Below are 17294 nucleotides of genomic sequence, written 5' to 3'. Positions count from 1 at the left end.
GTGTGGATGATACAAAGTGAGCCACTGAACAGGCCATGTTTGTCAGCATCCATAATGTCATGTTACTAGACACTCTCCTTGAGCCACACCTCTCCCATCAGGGATGCTGAATCATAATTCCTGGGGGAGGGGGGGAGGGAAGGGTAAAGATAGGGGCTTAGAACTGAAATGTCAAGCAAAAATTATTATTTTGAACACGAATGAAAATTTCTGTCACAGGAAATGATAATTGATGCCACTGAGTTAAGAAAACTTTAAATTAGAATTGAACACAAGCACTAGAAACTTGGTGTGAGCATTTTGCAAATGCTGATATAGAGTCCTTATTTAGAAGAAGTGTTCTGAATCTAATTATTTATGCAAACATGCACAGATCCTTGTTAAACAATGATAATCCTAATGGCCCTTATCAGTCATATTTCCATAGAAGAAAAGACTTCAGGGAAAAGAGGGTGAAGATACTCCCAGAGAATATACATAATTCATATTAAAATTATGAAAGTGAAATCAGAGGATTTAGGTTTTAAGTATATTTTTGATATGGATTTTGTGGCAAAAGTGCATAACTTTGCCTCAGAGTTCCTATGGCATCTCAGGAAACCTTGATCTACAAATGTGAATTCTCTGTGAATTTGCTAGTTTGAATCTGATCTCTATTACATTGCAAACTCCAATTTGTATTCTGAGCATTAAGTGCATATTTTACAACTTCACCTTTACTGAAGTAGGCTGAGAATGCCAGGAGAAATTTTTTGTGCCTTGCAGAAAGCCGTCAGTGAAAGTTTGTTAGGCCTTGAAGATTAATTATTCAAATAAGAATAGACAAAATATTAACTACTGCTACAGGCAAACCATTTTTAAAGTCCATATTTTATGGAGGTTGATGGCCGAGAATCACCATGGGAAGCTTTGCGGGGGGGTCAGGGAGGCTACCTGATTTAAGGACGGAATATTTATAAATGTAAAGGCCTTTCAGAGAAGGGATCGGATCCTGAGGAATAGCTGCTCAGGAAAACAAAGGAGAGACAGAGAGTTTCATATTTTGCAGAACAGTGTTTATTTATTTATTTACTGCTGCTCAGTGGTTCATGCCCTTACAGATTTTAGTCTTTAGGAAAAGAGTGCTCACATTTAACAAGAAGGAGAGGGCTGTGGTTCCTAACTCAGCAGAACAGTTGCCTTGTAAGGCACTGACTAGAACAGTTCCCATTCTTCTGGAGCCATCAAACTTGCCTTGCTGTCCTTCAGTGAGCTTCGTAAGACAGGGGGCTGCCTTCTCATGCTGTATGAGCCCAACTCCTCTCCCTCTTTCCCCGAGGCTTGTTTGACTGTAGAAACAATTCTTCTGTTTCTGTGACAATGAACATTGTCTTTAAACCCAAATGAGCAAAACAAGTTAAGACAAATTCTTCTCAGTTGTGAAATAGTTTTCCCACAGTGACAGGCACGCTTTTTGTCAGCCCAAAGCTGCGAGTGGTTTTGCTCTAATCAGCCCAGTGTATGCTTTGACTTACGTAGTACAACGCACTGCTAAATGCTTAGATATTTTCTACCTGGAAGCAACATATAGAATTTTTATGCTGTGCGTGGTGTATGTTTGATAGAAACTCAAACAATGTATGCTTCTTTGTTACTTAGGAAAATTTTAGTGGAGAGTTTGATGTATAGTTACTTCTTTACATTTAGTCTGTTACTTCTATGAGGGCCCTGAAGGAAATCCAGCCTCCCCTGGAGGTTCCCCCACACCCTGTCCATGGCCCTGGACTCCCATTTCAGCCTGCCTTAGTGACACAGTGCAGGTATGTCAGTAACTGCTTAGACTGTAAAAGCACTGTCCCAGAAAACTGCTCTCTGCATCTGTTTCAGTTCTCATTGGTATATTTACAGAGCTCTGCAAAACCAGCTTTGTCTTTTTCACTGTCTTACCTAAATGGTGGAGCATGTGATTCCCACAGTGGTGTTAAACTGCTTTAGAATTAGCAGTGCAGCAAACTGGGGACCAGAACACGTTTTTACTTATTTTAAAATCTTTACATTGTAAGAAAGACATCATCTTCTGAAATACAGAAAGGAGTTGCAAAGGAATCTATTCTCTCACATTTTCAGGTTAGCAACAGCAGGTTAATGGAGAGGATATATCCTATCCTAGAGCCGTGTCATCCATGTGTCAACCACAGTAATGGGTGATGTGGTGAACTAAGGCTAGAAGACAAATAAATACGCTCATCTCTTTTATCTAAAGCATTTCTAAAAGCATTATCTTAAGCATGTCTATCTCATTCATCTAAAGCAAGATGAGTACGGATTTTTGTTTTCCATTTGAAAAACATTAAAAGCAGTCATTAGGACCTGATTAGGTTTTCTTCTCCTGCATATCCTTTCTTCACACTGCACATACGTTAATGTCTACTTCTTCTTTCCTCCACATTTTTTTGCTTGGCCATATGACCTTATTGTCTCCATTCAGTATACTGTGGCCTGGCTTCCTTTTCTCCTGAACTGATTTCCTTTTCTTCTGTCTCCTGCTTTCCTCTCTGAGAATGTATTATTGAAAGATTACTGCCAGGGAGTATGACCTAGACTAGTACTTAGTTTTTTAGGTGTAATTAAGTCCAGTAAAATATAAATGCAATTTATATGTCCAAAATCTTCGTAATTCTTAAGCTTTCTATGAAAAAAAAAAAGCATAATTAATGCAGAAACTAGCAAGTAAAATTCTATCCACCAGTCAATCTGAGTGTGGGCAAGAGCAGTGTGAATATCTCTGTGTCCCCCATCAGTGGACAGCACTTTTTCTGGGACGATATTGTTACAGCCTGTAATGGCATAATGGCACTGACAATGAAATTATGAGTGTGCAGCAAGGACCAGCACCTTAAGGTTCAGAAACATCCGGTGTTATCCATCATGAGCTTTGGATTGTCGTTTACTTTTTGTCCTTTGATTGCCTCTGCAAAGAGCCCACTTGTGAAGCTGTCAACTGTTCAGTAGGAATTGGAGTTGCACCTACAGTAAATTTAAAATTCTGGAGCAGGTGTATAAAGTTTCTAATGCATACCAATAATTCATGAAAGTAAGCAGAAAGCCTCGTTCATAACCATGTTTTACTCATTTAACTTGGCCATAAACCTTGCTTTTACTTGAAATGATTTCTACCCTTTAGATGATCTAAATATTATTTGAAAATTTAAAAAGACAAGCTAATTGGGTATACCATAAAGCGGTTTATTTATTAATTCTATTGTACAGAAGTGATATACAGTCTTTCTTTCCAGGACATAATTTTGTTATACATAAGACTGATTTTTTGACAGACCACAGGAATACAATTGTTCTCTGTTTTACAGAAAATGTCATAAATAATATACTCTGATATATCCCTCACAGATGCAGAAGACTATAAATTACAGAAAGTTATTGTGTAAAGACATTCTACAGTGAGATAATTAAGGCATTCAGGCATAAAGCTGATAGCACAAAGAAAAAAAAAATAAAAGGTACAGGACAAGGAGAAAATCTATGCTTTTGATTAAAATTTGAAAAAGGGGAATGACTTGATGAGGTAGAGAGCAAAAGGCAATCTGTTTCAGACGGCAGGTTACAGATGAGAAGGTCTTTACAGCAAGAGTAGTAAGTGTGAAGAAACAGAAAGAAGCCTGGTTCTGGACTGCAAAAGAAGAAACAGAAGAGGGAAGAGAAATGTGTTGAGTTAAAGAAAATCTACAGGTTTGGAAAGTAAGAGCAAGAGAAGGCTTCCACCTGCATCATGTACTCCATGGAAAGCTGAGCAAGACTTTGAGAATTAAAGTAGTTGTGAAGAAAAGAACAGAAGATGGGGATAAGGCTGTAAAGGGGCAACTGTGAAAGAGATGCCATTCAAAGGTGTACTTGGGGGATAATAATACTCAGATTTGTGCGCTGGAGATTGATTCCTGTCTCATGCTGTGCTGTTGCACACCAACAACAAAAGGTTGCACAGCCTATCCTCTCAAATATCTTTTCAACCATGTAGGAAACAATATTTTCTTACTACTCAGAAAGCATCCTGGATTGGGGAGATGGACGAGTATAGAACTTACTCATTGCAAATGTCAGGTGTCAGTGAAAACCAGGCTGTATCTAGTTTGCAGCTATGCTGTAGGCAGAACCCTGCTCTCCCATCATGCTGTTCCTTCCTCACATTTTATGCTGTACTTGTAGTGTGGACTTCTTCTCCAATGGTGCAGTGAAGTGACTCAATGAACATCTGGATGGATGAAATGGTGCTTTTTGTATTTCTTAAAACATCACCGAGGAAAGGACTAGAGCTGAGAAGTGGGATACCTGGAAGAAGAAGGTGCTATATTGCAAGATTCAAGCTTGTTCACCAAGGCAGTGAAAGCTGTCTCCAACAGGTTAGCATGGTAGTTGCACACTACACCAAGTCATGCCACAAATACCCTGCCTTTCAGCAAGGCAGAGACTCACTATATTTCTAAGTAATCGATATATTTACGAAGGTTGATTCCTGCAGGGAAGTAGAGGAATTAATGATGTCTGAAAATATTCTGTTTGTACCTCGCTTTGTATTTATGAAACTTTAGCAGAGAAGGCTATGATTCTGTTCAAGAAGAATGACTTGATCTGTGTTAAAAAAAAAAAAAAAAGCAAACAAAAAACTCCTGCTAACCTAGCTACAAGAAGTAGAACAGATTTCCATAGAAGTATGGTATTTGTGCATGTCAGTACTGTGTCTTTGAATAAGATGTTAAAATACAGTATGGGTATGCTACTTATGCTCATTTCCAGGAAGACAGAACTGGTGAAAAACAAATGAGCTGAAATAATAAGTAGTTAAAATTTTAATGGAATAACGGAGGTCAAGCAGAACCTGTTAGTCAGTTGCCAATAAAAAAAGTAGGCATATAAGAAGAGGTCATTTGTGCCATGTTCTCTCCGGAAGTCAAATCCTCTTATTGTGGAATGAGGCTCTACAGGAGCCTAACTCCTAGTCTGATCCCAGTTTGGCATTTTTCCTAAGGATCTCATTTGTGGCACTTTTTTCAACTTTTTTTCAACAATTATTTAAACTTTAAATTCAGGAAATGTTTATTATTGAATTTCTGAGTACTTTTTCCTAAACTGCAATGAGCATATGAAAATGAGAGGAGTCATTGTAACACAGATTGATTATTATATTTTTCAGTCAGTGGTGCTCTTGCAGATTCCTATAAAAGAAGGTTCACCTCTAACAGGCAGAAGAATCAAAATGTAAGATTTGCACCTTAGTTTCTGAGAATTGTTCTTACATTAGGTACTCATGGCAACAAGGGAGGTAGAAAAACTTTTTTGCAAACTTTTCACAACTCCTTCAGGCACAAACCAGCAAATCAAATCTGTTTGATAGTTACTGTTACAGACAGCAGTCTCTGCCTATAAGCTAGTAAATGGAGCAAGAATAGTTCTCCCAAGTCCTATTGCATTACTGGATGGTAAAAGCACTCCCTTGTTCAAGTTCCCATTGTAAATATTCATGCTTTTATTGGTTCCCATCTCTGCAAGACCTGGTCGGGTATGCAATCATCAGCCTTCTTCCTTTACTTCCTTCTCTTAGGAGAAGTGGTTTGGCAGATGAGTAGTTGTACTTCAGGGTTAGGCAGTGGTCAGCATTTATACATGTAGACCACTTGAAAGATTTATGTGTGATGAAGATCAGAGTATGAATGTGGAAAGCAAAGAATATCAGAGTCTAAGTAGAGGCTAGGAGCTTAACGTTGCTTAGCAGTGAACATGCTGTGGGATTTCGGCTTGTAAGAGCTCTTTCACAGGCACAAAATTTGACTGTTCGCTGGTTATCTGCTGCACTTGAAACAGCTGTTAAAGCAAACATTAGAATGAGAAAAATCTCCTCTGTAAACAGGCAGTAGTGACTGTCTCACTGAGGCTGTTTCTGTGCAGCAGAAGAAAAGCTAAGGTTGCATTTTAATAACTATTTGAAGATTTGCTTTAAATGGATACAGCTTCCTGCTAAGCAGCTCACATTTTTCTTTTCATCCTTGTTTGCCTGACAGATGAATTCACAGACAAACAAAGCCTGAAGGTACAAGAAAGAAACTTGAAGTATTGCAATTCTGACTGGCAGGGTCAGTTACTAAGTCTTGATTTGAACAGTTGAGGAAGTTCTGTGAAAAAAGGATCTGGATCAGAGAAGGTGCCCATCGTGTATGTATGCTGCAGTAGACTGCTTCCTTCTACAAGACCAAGCGTGTGAGTCTCTGCACAGATAACTAGGACTTCCAGGAAACCTCTGTAACTTGTGCTCTCATACAGAAGTGACACATACTCAGGAAAGTACTGCATTAACACTGCCAGTGGCCTCAGATGTCCGGTGGGAGACTGAGAGTGCTGCAGGAGGTAAAAAGGCCTGCACCTCTGAAAGCACAGTCCAGCCCAGACTGCTCACACATAGTGTTGCATCATATATGCCTCTGGAATGAGAAAAGACAGAGCTGTGGGAGCTAAACTGTCCCTGGTGACTTTACAAATTAAGTTGAATCAGCGAGAATTAAGCAGAAGGCAAAATCTGCTTCCATACTTCATCTACCCTTTAAAGGAGATTTACCTTGTGTTTGCCCAGTTTTGTGGCATGTGTTTACAGAAGCAAGACTGTGTTTAGTGACTTACCTTTATCTTCCCCTCTTGGACAGGGTAAGTGCTTTCATAGTGCTAGCCTTGTGCAGTGACCAGTAGTGTATCTTCTCTTCTGCAAGGAGGAAAAACTTTGTGTGTGCTGTCCATGTGCATAATTGGGTGGCTGGCAAAGGAAGAAGACCAAATATTTGCGTGCTTAAAACCAATGATGAGGTGAGTCTTATGTAATGCTAGCAGGGGTAATTCAATGTCTCCCTTCCTTGCAAGAGGAGGTACCACACTTGGCCAGTGCTAGATTGCTGCTGGTCATTGAGGTAGCATATGTATTTCTGTGTTGTGCTGGACTGTCTTGTCAATATGCAATCTTCTACTCTGTGTTGCTTCTGCTACCTGTAGTACTCCCTTAAGTAGCTGCAGTTTCATAACAGTTAGGGTATGGTTCTCAGAAAAAAGGCGGACATGTCAAAGATACAGTGGTTCCCGCAATAGGTAAAGCACTGCACTAAATGCTCATTAATAAGACACAGCTTGCAAAGTCATAATAATAATAGAAACAGAAGTGACAAGTCCTGAGTCAGTGTTTTGTGTGCATATATGTTTCAAATGTATGCAAAGAATCCTATTAGAGCTTTAAAATCATTCTGAAGTCTTTGCCTTAGCAAGTTTTTGTACTCATTTAGACCCCTGGTTTATCATTATGAAGTGTATTAACTTTCCCATGTTTAATGCTTATTCCTGTCCTGAGAGAAATAAACAAATAATATTTTGCAAATGGGTTTCTTGGGAAAAGAGGCTAAGTAGCAGCAGAGTATCGCTTGCACTTATAGCTGATTGCTTTAAAAAGCTGTTCCAGAGTTCAAAAGGTGAAAAAAACAGACTTGGTGAACATGTGCATTTTACTTATATTTGCCTTTTTGCTGAGAACGGGTTTACAGAGCAGTCTTTTGACAGGCATGAGGCAGTGCCAGTTATTCAAGTCTTGCACAAAAGAGAAGAAAGCAGTAAGTCGTATTTGCACAGTATTTCTGTGAGACTGCTAGCCTCAAGTGTAGGCTGCTCCCTCCTGCTGCTGCTATATATACCTCATGAAAGTCTGGTCTAAAGTGTAATGAAGCCATAGTGGGAAAAGATGTGTTCCTTCCCGCAAACATTTAGAAACAAATAAGCATCTTCATGAAACAGTAATGTCTCTTGTGCCAAAAAATGGGCTTCAACTGCCCACAGCAAAGGTTCATGTAAGACCATTTAGAAATGTGTATTAAAGGAGTGAATGATGTTCAGATAGTGTTGTTTGAATGGAAAAGTATGTGAAAGTAACTGAAGGAGAAAGTGAAAGAGTGATTGAGAGAAGCAGAGAACAGTTCTTGGGAGTGTGATCCTGACCAAGCACATTGTGCTGTGGGTTCTTGGAGTGGTGAGCAGAGATGTCTCTTGCTGTGCAGCGGTATATTTAGGAAACACAACTTTGTTCGTAAGTAGGAAAGCACCAGGGATATTTTGTTCCATCTCTGATTTATTTTTCTTAAAGAAGTAATGCACTCTGTTTTCAACAAACAGCGAGATTCAGAATTATTTCATGTTTTCCTCTTACCCATTTACTGCCACCAAGTACAGTTAGTATTCAGACTTTGTTTCTGCTAATCACCTACTGCCAATTGCAGTTCTTTTTTGGAAAAGCAAATATTGATTTTTGTAATGTGGAAAAAGTCAGTTGAGGGCTCAGATGAAGACCATCACATTTTGTGTGATCTAATCCACTTTTCAAGTGGAAAAGACTAGTATATTAATTTGACAGTAGTTTAACACTGAAAATTATCTGAATATGCAAATGCTTGAGAATAAGTGCTCAGCCAAACCAGTTCTTAATATCTTGGTGCCTATTTCTTGGGATTTTAATAAAAGTAGCTTGTTTTTTTCAGATAGCTCAATACTTGCATCGTCCCTTGCTTTAATAAATACATTTTCTGTGACACTTTCACAGTACAACTCATTTATAAATCTGTTCTGATGACATCCATGGAATTTGCTTGCTATAGAAATGTGTTGTGGCAGTGGGTGAAGGAAAGGTTGTAAAAAAAATTACTCTAGCTAGGGATCTGAATCACTGTAGGGCTTTATACTAAAATTGCCTCGCAGGAGGTACAGCAATTCAGCACAAAGACTGTGCAATTTAGAAATGGAAACTTTTGCTCTACAACACTTTCTCCATGCATGATTAGGCTGTGTTTTTTTTTATTTTATTATTTAAATAAAAGCAGCCATGGTACAATGCTAACACTTACGAGTGATGCATGATTGATGATCCCCTAAAGGCACTGAGAGAGAAAATTACCTCCTTCCCGCATTTAAGGACATTATTAGAAGACTCAATGAGTTCAAAGCTCAGGAAATTATGTTAAGAGGACTGATTCAGGCTTTAAAAAAAATCGGTATGAATTATTTTCTCAGCAGTTCAAGTGTAAGATTTCTTTTAATGCACTGTACAAGAAGAATGCTTTGACACACTGTTAGAAGATACTCTTAAAAAAATTGTCACATCATTTGTGATTTACTCACACAGGTACTATTCTCTCCATGTCCTAAATGGACTGCCATCTGCAACCAATGCAAATTAATATTACATTTTAAATGCTGTATATGTCTTAGTACCACAATGTGAGAACTAAAGGGATCCTTCTCTCAGTGGTTAAGGTAACATAATACGCTGGGGAACAACAGGATGAGCTAATACCATTCAGGGCATCAGTGTTTTCTCCTTCCTGCCAAGTTTGTGAGTGAGACTGAGTCAATGTCAACTAGCAATGTAGAGTTCTGCTGCTAGGGAGAAGAGGGAAAATGGGAACACACTAAACAGATCAAAGGATGCTTCTTTTCTTTTATTCTTTTTTCTTTTTCCTTTTTTTTTTTCCTTGTGTCCTCTGTCATTAACTGTCTTGTGACAATCCTATCACAGTCCTACTGGGGCATGCATGGCAACTCCTTTTTTAATGGTTTCAGAAGGAAGCAAGACTTATACAAAATCCCCCTCTGTATCTGTTTGATCTGTGTCTGATGACGGTAGAAGAAGTCGTAGGAATGATTCAAAATTTGGAAGAAGTAGTTGTCTCAGAGGTATTATGTTTTAAACAATTTCCAGGAGGGCAGAGAAGAGGCAGCTTCAGCAGCCTTGTAAATGGGGTGCCCACTGTAGCATGAGCTCTACCCTTATGAAGCACAGGAGAGTCTGTATGGGAAAGTCTATATGGTTCAAGCACTGGAAATGGGAAGAGTATCAGCTGGAACTGACACTGTGTAAGGTGTCAGTGAATCCAGCCATGAGAGACATTTTTAGGAAATCAGGTTTTGTTGCTCCTGTTACTTAGAATTTTAAAATCTGTCTATGCTGACCTGAGCTGAACAAAACACAAGCTCTTAATTCCAAAGGTGTCATGTTTTATTACAGCCTTTAAAATGGGGGGACATTTAACTGCCTACAAAACACACTTTGTCTCAGCTTCTAACCCAAATCCCCTATGGGAGTGGTCTCCAAGTGTGACACTAAATATCCTTAATATATTTTACCATTCATGGATGTTATGCTTAAGAAAACCTGCATATTGAAAGCATAAATATCTTTTTCGTTTAAGTGTATGACAGTGGACTTGTAACATGTCTCTGATCTATCACAATATCTTAATGTGAGTTTCTAGATGTCTTTCTTGGGGTATGGGAACAATTTTGAGATTTTTTTTTATTCAAATAATCTCTGCCCATGGCAGTTGGAATTAGATTATCTTCAAGGTCTTTCTAACCTAAACCATTCTATGATGATAAAGTAGGAGAGAAAACGTATTTCTCACCTACCTCCAGACAGGAAGGTAAATTGGCAATTTTCTTTTTGAGGAACCTTTATTTGATGTAATCAAATCAACCCCTAAAATCCCACATTATCTCCTGCCATTTAATTAAAATAAGCATAAATAGTATATTAGTGATAGGCCATCTGATTTATTTCTGTCTGGTCCTGGTTTTGAAGGGCTACAAGGCACACTTGAGTGGCAAGGGAAGTAGGAGAACACTGTCTCTTTGTTGGCTTTTGAGCAACTTAACACCTGTTTCCTGAATTGGCTTAACATCTCCCCTTTGAGGACTTGATACTACTTCACCAACTCAGACAAATTATCTGCACCTAAGAATGACATGTGAATTGATTCTCTGTAGTCCTGGTCAAGAGTAATGCTTTCCTAATACCACATCTTCACAGCATTATTAAATAACATGAACTTCAGTGAGTTTCTTGAAGCCACCAGGCAGAGTTGAACATTCTCACTTTCCATTTACTGTATGGAAATAGATTTTTTTTTAGTATACACATAAAGTATCCACTCTTTTTCAGACTGATGATATTAATATCTAGAAAAGCATCAAGTCAAGAAAGAATATCAGTAAGGTATCCATCTTAAAAATGCTCTTTTAATATGTTGCAACAATTACTCTCATAAAATAGTAGCTGCTTCATAGCTACCATCACAGAACAGAAACTCCGCTTCACTGGAAGTGCAGCAGACAGAAAAATGGCAGTGGCTATGTCTAAAGTAACTGAGCCAGAAGCACTTCTCAGCTTCTATGTATAAATCTACTAGATATGTTGTAAAATGTTCAGGAGAGACCCAGATGCATGCTATTTACTGTCCACCTTCAGATTTGTGGTTTATTTGGGAAAGAAACAGTTGTGCAGGTGTGAAGGGGGTCACATTTGCTCCCTGAATGAAGTCTGCTCTTGGGACAATGAGGAGCATGTGTTTAATGCACAATTTAGACTTGGGCAGTATCTACACACCTTCACATAGCTGAACATGCCAATAAAAGCATTATGTTTCCACATGAACCAGCTAACTGAAAATTTGGCTTCAAAAGCTCAACATAAGCCATTAAAGTGCTAGCTTCATCATCATTAAAAACTAATCAGGCCCATCACTGCTGAAACATCAGATTCTCTTGTTTGTATACAGAGTGTATAATTATTTAAATGTCAGCAGCAGACTTCATCAAGGTTCCCTACACTTCATCCTACATCCCTATGCAGGATGAGAAAACAAGTTATTGCTGCCAACCATCTCAGCTGGCTCAGCACAGCATAATTCAGATATGGCCTTGGATGCATCCTTTAAAATCTTTGAGGTCAGAGTGTCACAGACTATTCTCTATGCTGGTGGCTTAGCACTTTTATGCCAGAAGTGCTTGTCCATTTACAGCTTCCTTTTTTTTTTCCTTTAGTTTTTTTTTTTTCCCCCATAGGGACATAAAAAGCATCCTCTAAAGGCCAGAATTAATGCCAGAAGTGTATGCATGTGACTGGGAGAGAAAGACGATAATTGCATACATTTCTACAGTGAAAAAGCATTTTTCTTTCAAGAGTGAAGGAACTCAGTTCAGTGGGTAACTCTTGTTTGCTTAGCTTTGCTGCCCACTGGGACCGAGAGTAGCATCCTCTTCTATTCTGCCACAGTGTCCTGGGTTCAGCAGTAGCGGTCATTTTTTCTCCTTCTTAGTAGCTGATGCAGCGCTGTGTTTTTGACTTTCGGCCTGGGAACAGCGCTGATAACACCAATGTGTTTAGTTACTGCTCAAATGTTCGGTCTGACCAAGGACTTTGTGAGCCTCATGCTCTGCCAGGGAGGAGGGGAAGCTGGGAGGAAGCAGAGACAGGACACCTGACCCAAACTGACCAAAGAGGTATTCCATACCACAGCACGTCATGGCCAGGATGTAACTGAGAGTTACCTGGAAGGGCTAGTTCACTGCTCAGTCTGGCTGGGTATCGACGGGTCGTATTGTATTCTCTTCCCTTCTTGTTTCCCTTATCATTACTATTATTGGTGGTAGCAGTAGTGGTTTGTGTTACACCTTAGTTACTGGACTATTCTTATCTCAACCCATGGGAGTTACATTCTTTCCATTCTCCTCCCTGTCCCTCGGGGGGGTTGGGGGGTAGGGGGTGGTGGAAGAAAGTGGGGGAGTGAGAGAGAGGGCTGCGTGGTTGACTTACGGCCTGGGCTTAAACAACGACACACAGCTTACTTTCCTTGCTTCCTAGATGATCTGTGATAATCATGAAAGCCCAATTGTTTTGTTCAAAGGAATTTTTTTGACACAAACTATATGTTAAATTAGATAAAAGATGTGCATGAGGAATAAAAAAGTCCCTGAAAGCATCAGATCCTTTAAAACGTAGTAAACGGAGTGTATTAACTTCTGCATAATGAGATGTGCTTGACATGATGAGTTAATGCATTAGCCTTTCACCCTAGAAACCTGTGTTTAAAACCAGAATCACATAGAAATTAATTTTATAGCTTCATACAATTCTCTTTTGAACGTTAAATCTGCCTTATACAAGTCACAGCACAGTTCTGATGTGCCTAGATGCTAAGGAGCAGATGCCTGAAACAGTGTGGAATGCAGCCAGCTCTTTTCTGAGCACCTACAGGGCAGTCAGGTTCTGTTAGTCCATCACTTTCCTGTGAGTAAAGTTGTTGCATCTGTAGGTTTTTTCTTTGTTCAACTGATGTCTGTGCTGCCAGTATATTCTAGTAGAAAATTTGCCGTTATGGTTTTCCAGTATGGAAGTAATAGTCTGTTACTTGGATTTCATTTAATTATGACACAGAGAAAAGTCATTTTACCTATTCTGAGGTTACATGTCCTGAAAGCGAGAGGGATAGAGAGGCACCTGCTTCAGTTGCCAGAAAAGAAGCAAGCTGTGGAAAGAGGAGCCTTATTAAGATTGCTGTTTTTCATCACTGCGCTCTGTTACACTATATCAAAATCAAATTGCATTAGGCTAGCAGAGCATCAGCTGACTTGCAGAGCATCAGCTGACTTGCATTAAATCAGGGCTTTCCAAAGCATGTTGCTGTTTTATTATGTGCATTGCAGGCAGTACTTGAGTATGAATTGAGTACAAATTCCATTTAGAAGCATTTTATAAATAAACCCTTGATGCATTCTTTTTTAGGCTTTTGACCGCAGAATAAGCCTAAAGCGTTGGGTGAGGAGGGAAGCAAACTACCCAAAGTGTTCAATTTCTCAACCATGCTGAACAAGTAAGAATCATTAAGAATCCATTGCAAAATCCTTAGTGCTCAGGTCCCTAGAACATACGCAGCTTTGGAGAGTTAAATGTAAGCAGCTAATTTAGGATCAGACTTTCAGTCACGGATATTATTTTGTCAATTCACAAGCATGGTAGCAGCGCCGCACTTTTCCAGGTTTGTAGGCTGAGCACGAACAATTCTTTTAATTTATAACTTCTCTGAAAATATGTCTGCATATCTGTGCAATTGCTCAAGTTGTAAGAGATTTTTCCTCCTAGTCCTGGCTTTGATATTTGCCAGCCTAACTGACAGAATAGAGCAAATCTTGGATCTGTTGTCAGCTGGAGCCACGGCACTATGAGCTTGTTTTTTCTTTGATGAATCTCTCCATTTTTGTTTTGCACTTAGATGCCCTGAAATGCACTGTGTCCCCATGGATAAGGCTACACTGAATGTCTCCCATGTAGTCCAGCCTCCCACCATGGCTGAAATGCCTGCGCACTTGTAGATTTGATGCAGTCTTTGTTCTAAAATCACTGCCCTTTCAGAGCTACAATTAAAAAACAAAAGCCCTGGGAAAAGAAGCTAAAATATAACCAATTTAACTGAATTTTCATGAAGCATCCCATTGACTTTTGGGCAGTGGAAGTGTTTGGTGCCCACGTTTAGGCTTCAGTACATGCACATTAGTCTCAGAGACTGAGTAAGGAAGTGATTAATATCTGTCACAGCTCTGCTCTCAGTCACTAAGCCACAAAACACCCTGTGTGTTTCTGTTGTATTCAGTGTGCTTGTGGCACTCTGGCTTCCATAGGTTCATCACAAAACAGAGATCCATACTCATCTCTCCCACCTTGTAGTGGTGGACCATTCCTGTAATGTCAGGCTCCGTGCAATGTCTAGCTGCCTCTGGCAGTCTAGGCAGCTCAGTGGCACATCTATAATATGGAAAGTGAAAGGTGCTCCCCAACTCATATGCAATGCAGGCATTTACTGTGGAACTGGAGGAAATAAGGTTGAGATCATGGCACTGAGGTAGGGCTACACACCAGAGCTCTCATTTCCTGAGCAATTTCAAGGACTATCAAGCAATTATATAGACAATGTCTTTCACTGTTACCTTGAGACAAGTGTGTTTTATGAAGTGCTTAACCTAAGAAGAGGGATGAATTACTTAAACATGGAGCTCTAAGTCTGACCTGGGAAGAGTGAGAGTTCACATACAACTCAAAAAGTGCACCCTTCTGATGCCTAACTTTTTTCTCCTCAATGTACTACAGTCATGTTCCCAGTTTTAGTAGAACCTATGGTATCTCTCTCTGTCTCATCTTCAGGTTTAAGTCATCCCTCCCATATAAAAGCCACTACCACTGGCTCAAGTCATCTCTGTGAACCATTACCGATCTCTTGCAACACAGTAATGCAAGGATAAATCTGTAGCCCACCAGTTAGCATGTTATAGCCCTTTCAGCAAGTTCATTATTCTCATCACAACTCTGTGTGAGAAGCTGAGGTACAGTAGTGTGGCATGTCATACAGATATGGCATGTTCCCTATATTGCCTTCTAAACCATTCCTTCTGTCTTGAATTGCTAAAAAGAGGTGTTGGATCTGCTTTCTGAAGTTATGATGTTGATATGGTCAAAGAACAATGGTTAGTTTGTGTCAGTCTAGTGTCAGACACTACTAGAAGGGAAAATCCAGTCTTTCTCTAACATCAGTTTATTCTGAAGCGCCTGAACATCTGTAATAGAGAAACATTTTCCCATGAAACATTTTCCTATGAATCCTGGCATTTCACTACTTAGCACTTCAATTATTCTTGACTGAGAAATGCAACAGGAGGATTCCAGAAGCTACCCAGTGGAATAAACAGCAGCCTTTGTAAATGCAAAGACTATAAATAAGCAAGCTGATAAGAACTGGGTATCTGTCAATTTAAATGGCATTCAGCATGTGAACTTTTAATTGAGATGAAGCATTGTGGTACAATGTATTCCATTTATTACTTTCCATTAACTTTCATGTGACCTATTTCTCTACCTCTTGACAGGTTCATCTTTCTGAGAACTTCACAGGCAAAATGATATTTTCCTTTTCTGCCTGCTCAACTGTGATCTCAGTTTGAAGCATCACTTAGCATTCACCACTAAAAGAAATAATGCCAAAGGCATTAAATATTGCTTCATACTCCCCCTTATCTTGTTTAGTTTTCCTTCTGTTTCTTAACCCTTATCTCAAGGCCTGGAAAAACTATTTGATGACCAATCTTCATGGATTCCTTTTTGTTCAGTTAAAATGAGGGATATCTAGCAGTTGGTGATCTCACGAAGAAATAGGAAGCAAGAAACGCTAGAAACTATTGTTAACCTTAGTACTTAAAAAGAATATGAGTGTTCATTAAAGAAGTGATTAGCAATTCTGAATCATAGTCACCAACTTTCAGATTCATAGAAGTATTTTTATCTACACAGTTTATATCTTTGTTTACTTGATTCCTACTCCAAAGGCAGCAAGGATGTAATTTCAGCGGGTTTGGCTGTAAATACAGATTTCAGATAACTCTTGCTGTGTTCCTGTTGAATTTTATCTTCCTGAAGTGAGTGGGTGTCATGGTTTAAGCCCAGCCACTAACTCAGCACCTTGCAGCCATTCGCTCATACCCTTGCTTTCCTCCCCACTCCAGGCAGGATGGGGAGGAAAATTGAAAGAATATAAAGCCCATGGGTTTAGTATTAAATGTAATGCAAAACTACTACTACTACTAATAATAATAGTGATAAGGGAAATAACAGGGGGAGAGAACACTAAACTAAAAGGGGAAAGGGAAAAAAACAACCCACAAGTGATGCAAAATACAATTGCTCACCACCCGCCAAGTGATACCCATCCCTACCCTAGCAGCAATCAGTCTCTTCCAGGTAACTCCCCCCAGTTTCTATACTGGGCATGACCTGCTGTGGTATGGAATACTCCTTTGGCTAGTTTGGGTCAGGTGTCCTGTCTCTGCTCCCTCCTGCTCCAGATGTTGTTAGGAGAAGGATCTGTATTTCTGTGTGGAAAGGGAGAAAAGCAAGGTCTTTCCTTTCTAATTTGTGTACAGTTGTAAGTTAAATCACTTTGTTAGTTTTTGTTTTTCTAGTAGTGCAAGCCACACAACTATAGCCATACTGTAACTGACAGTTATTTATCAAAATCAAGATATGTTTTTGTATTTCCTATGGAAAAGACACCAATATGGTTTGCTCTTTTACCATCCAGTTTATGGTTCATCATTTGCATGGTGGTAGATCAAGAGTAAGGTTTTCATTTATTTATTGAATCTGAATAGAGCTCCAAATCCAGTATTGAAAATCTTTATGAACAGTATCATTTTAAGAGCTGATTTTGAAGGAGTAGAGACTAAATGTTTTTAGGATGTTCATACTAGTTTGCATAAGTTAGGGGCTATGTTAGATTTACATGTGAAAACATTTATTCTATGAAATAAGTATTAAGAAAATCATCACTATTCTAAAAATATGGGAAAAAATATTCTGATTATGTGCAAAATGAAAATGGTCATTTATGTAGTAGAAATATTTTACC

The 17294-nt window shown here is 39.1% G+C and overlaps 1 long non-coding RNA gene across 1 annotated transcript; it reads left to right on the top strand.

The window, feature by feature from the left end:
- The first annotated feature begins 3390 nt into the window (after window positions 1-3390).
- Window positions 3391-7811, top strand: LOC133266430 (uncharacterized). Its single transcript, XR_009742404.1, has 2 exons — window positions 3391-4394; window positions 6051-7811. It is a non-coding gene; the product is annotated as an uncharacterized LOC133266430 (long non-coding RNA).
- Window positions 7812-17294: the final 9483 nt, after the last annotated feature.

This window comes from Pezoporus flaviventris, unplaced genomic scaffold, assembly GCF_033815535.1.
Source record: "Pezoporus flaviventris isolate CSIRO_AGI_PZ_B2104156 unplaced genomic scaffold, CSIRO_AGI_Pfla_v1 ptg000007l, whole genome shotgun sequence".
In the NCBI taxonomy this organism is placed as follows: Eukaryota; Metazoa; Chordata; class Aves; order Psittaciformes; family Psittacidae; genus Pezoporus; species Pezoporus flaviventris.
This window is presented reverse-complemented; position numbering and strand designations above follow the sequence as displayed.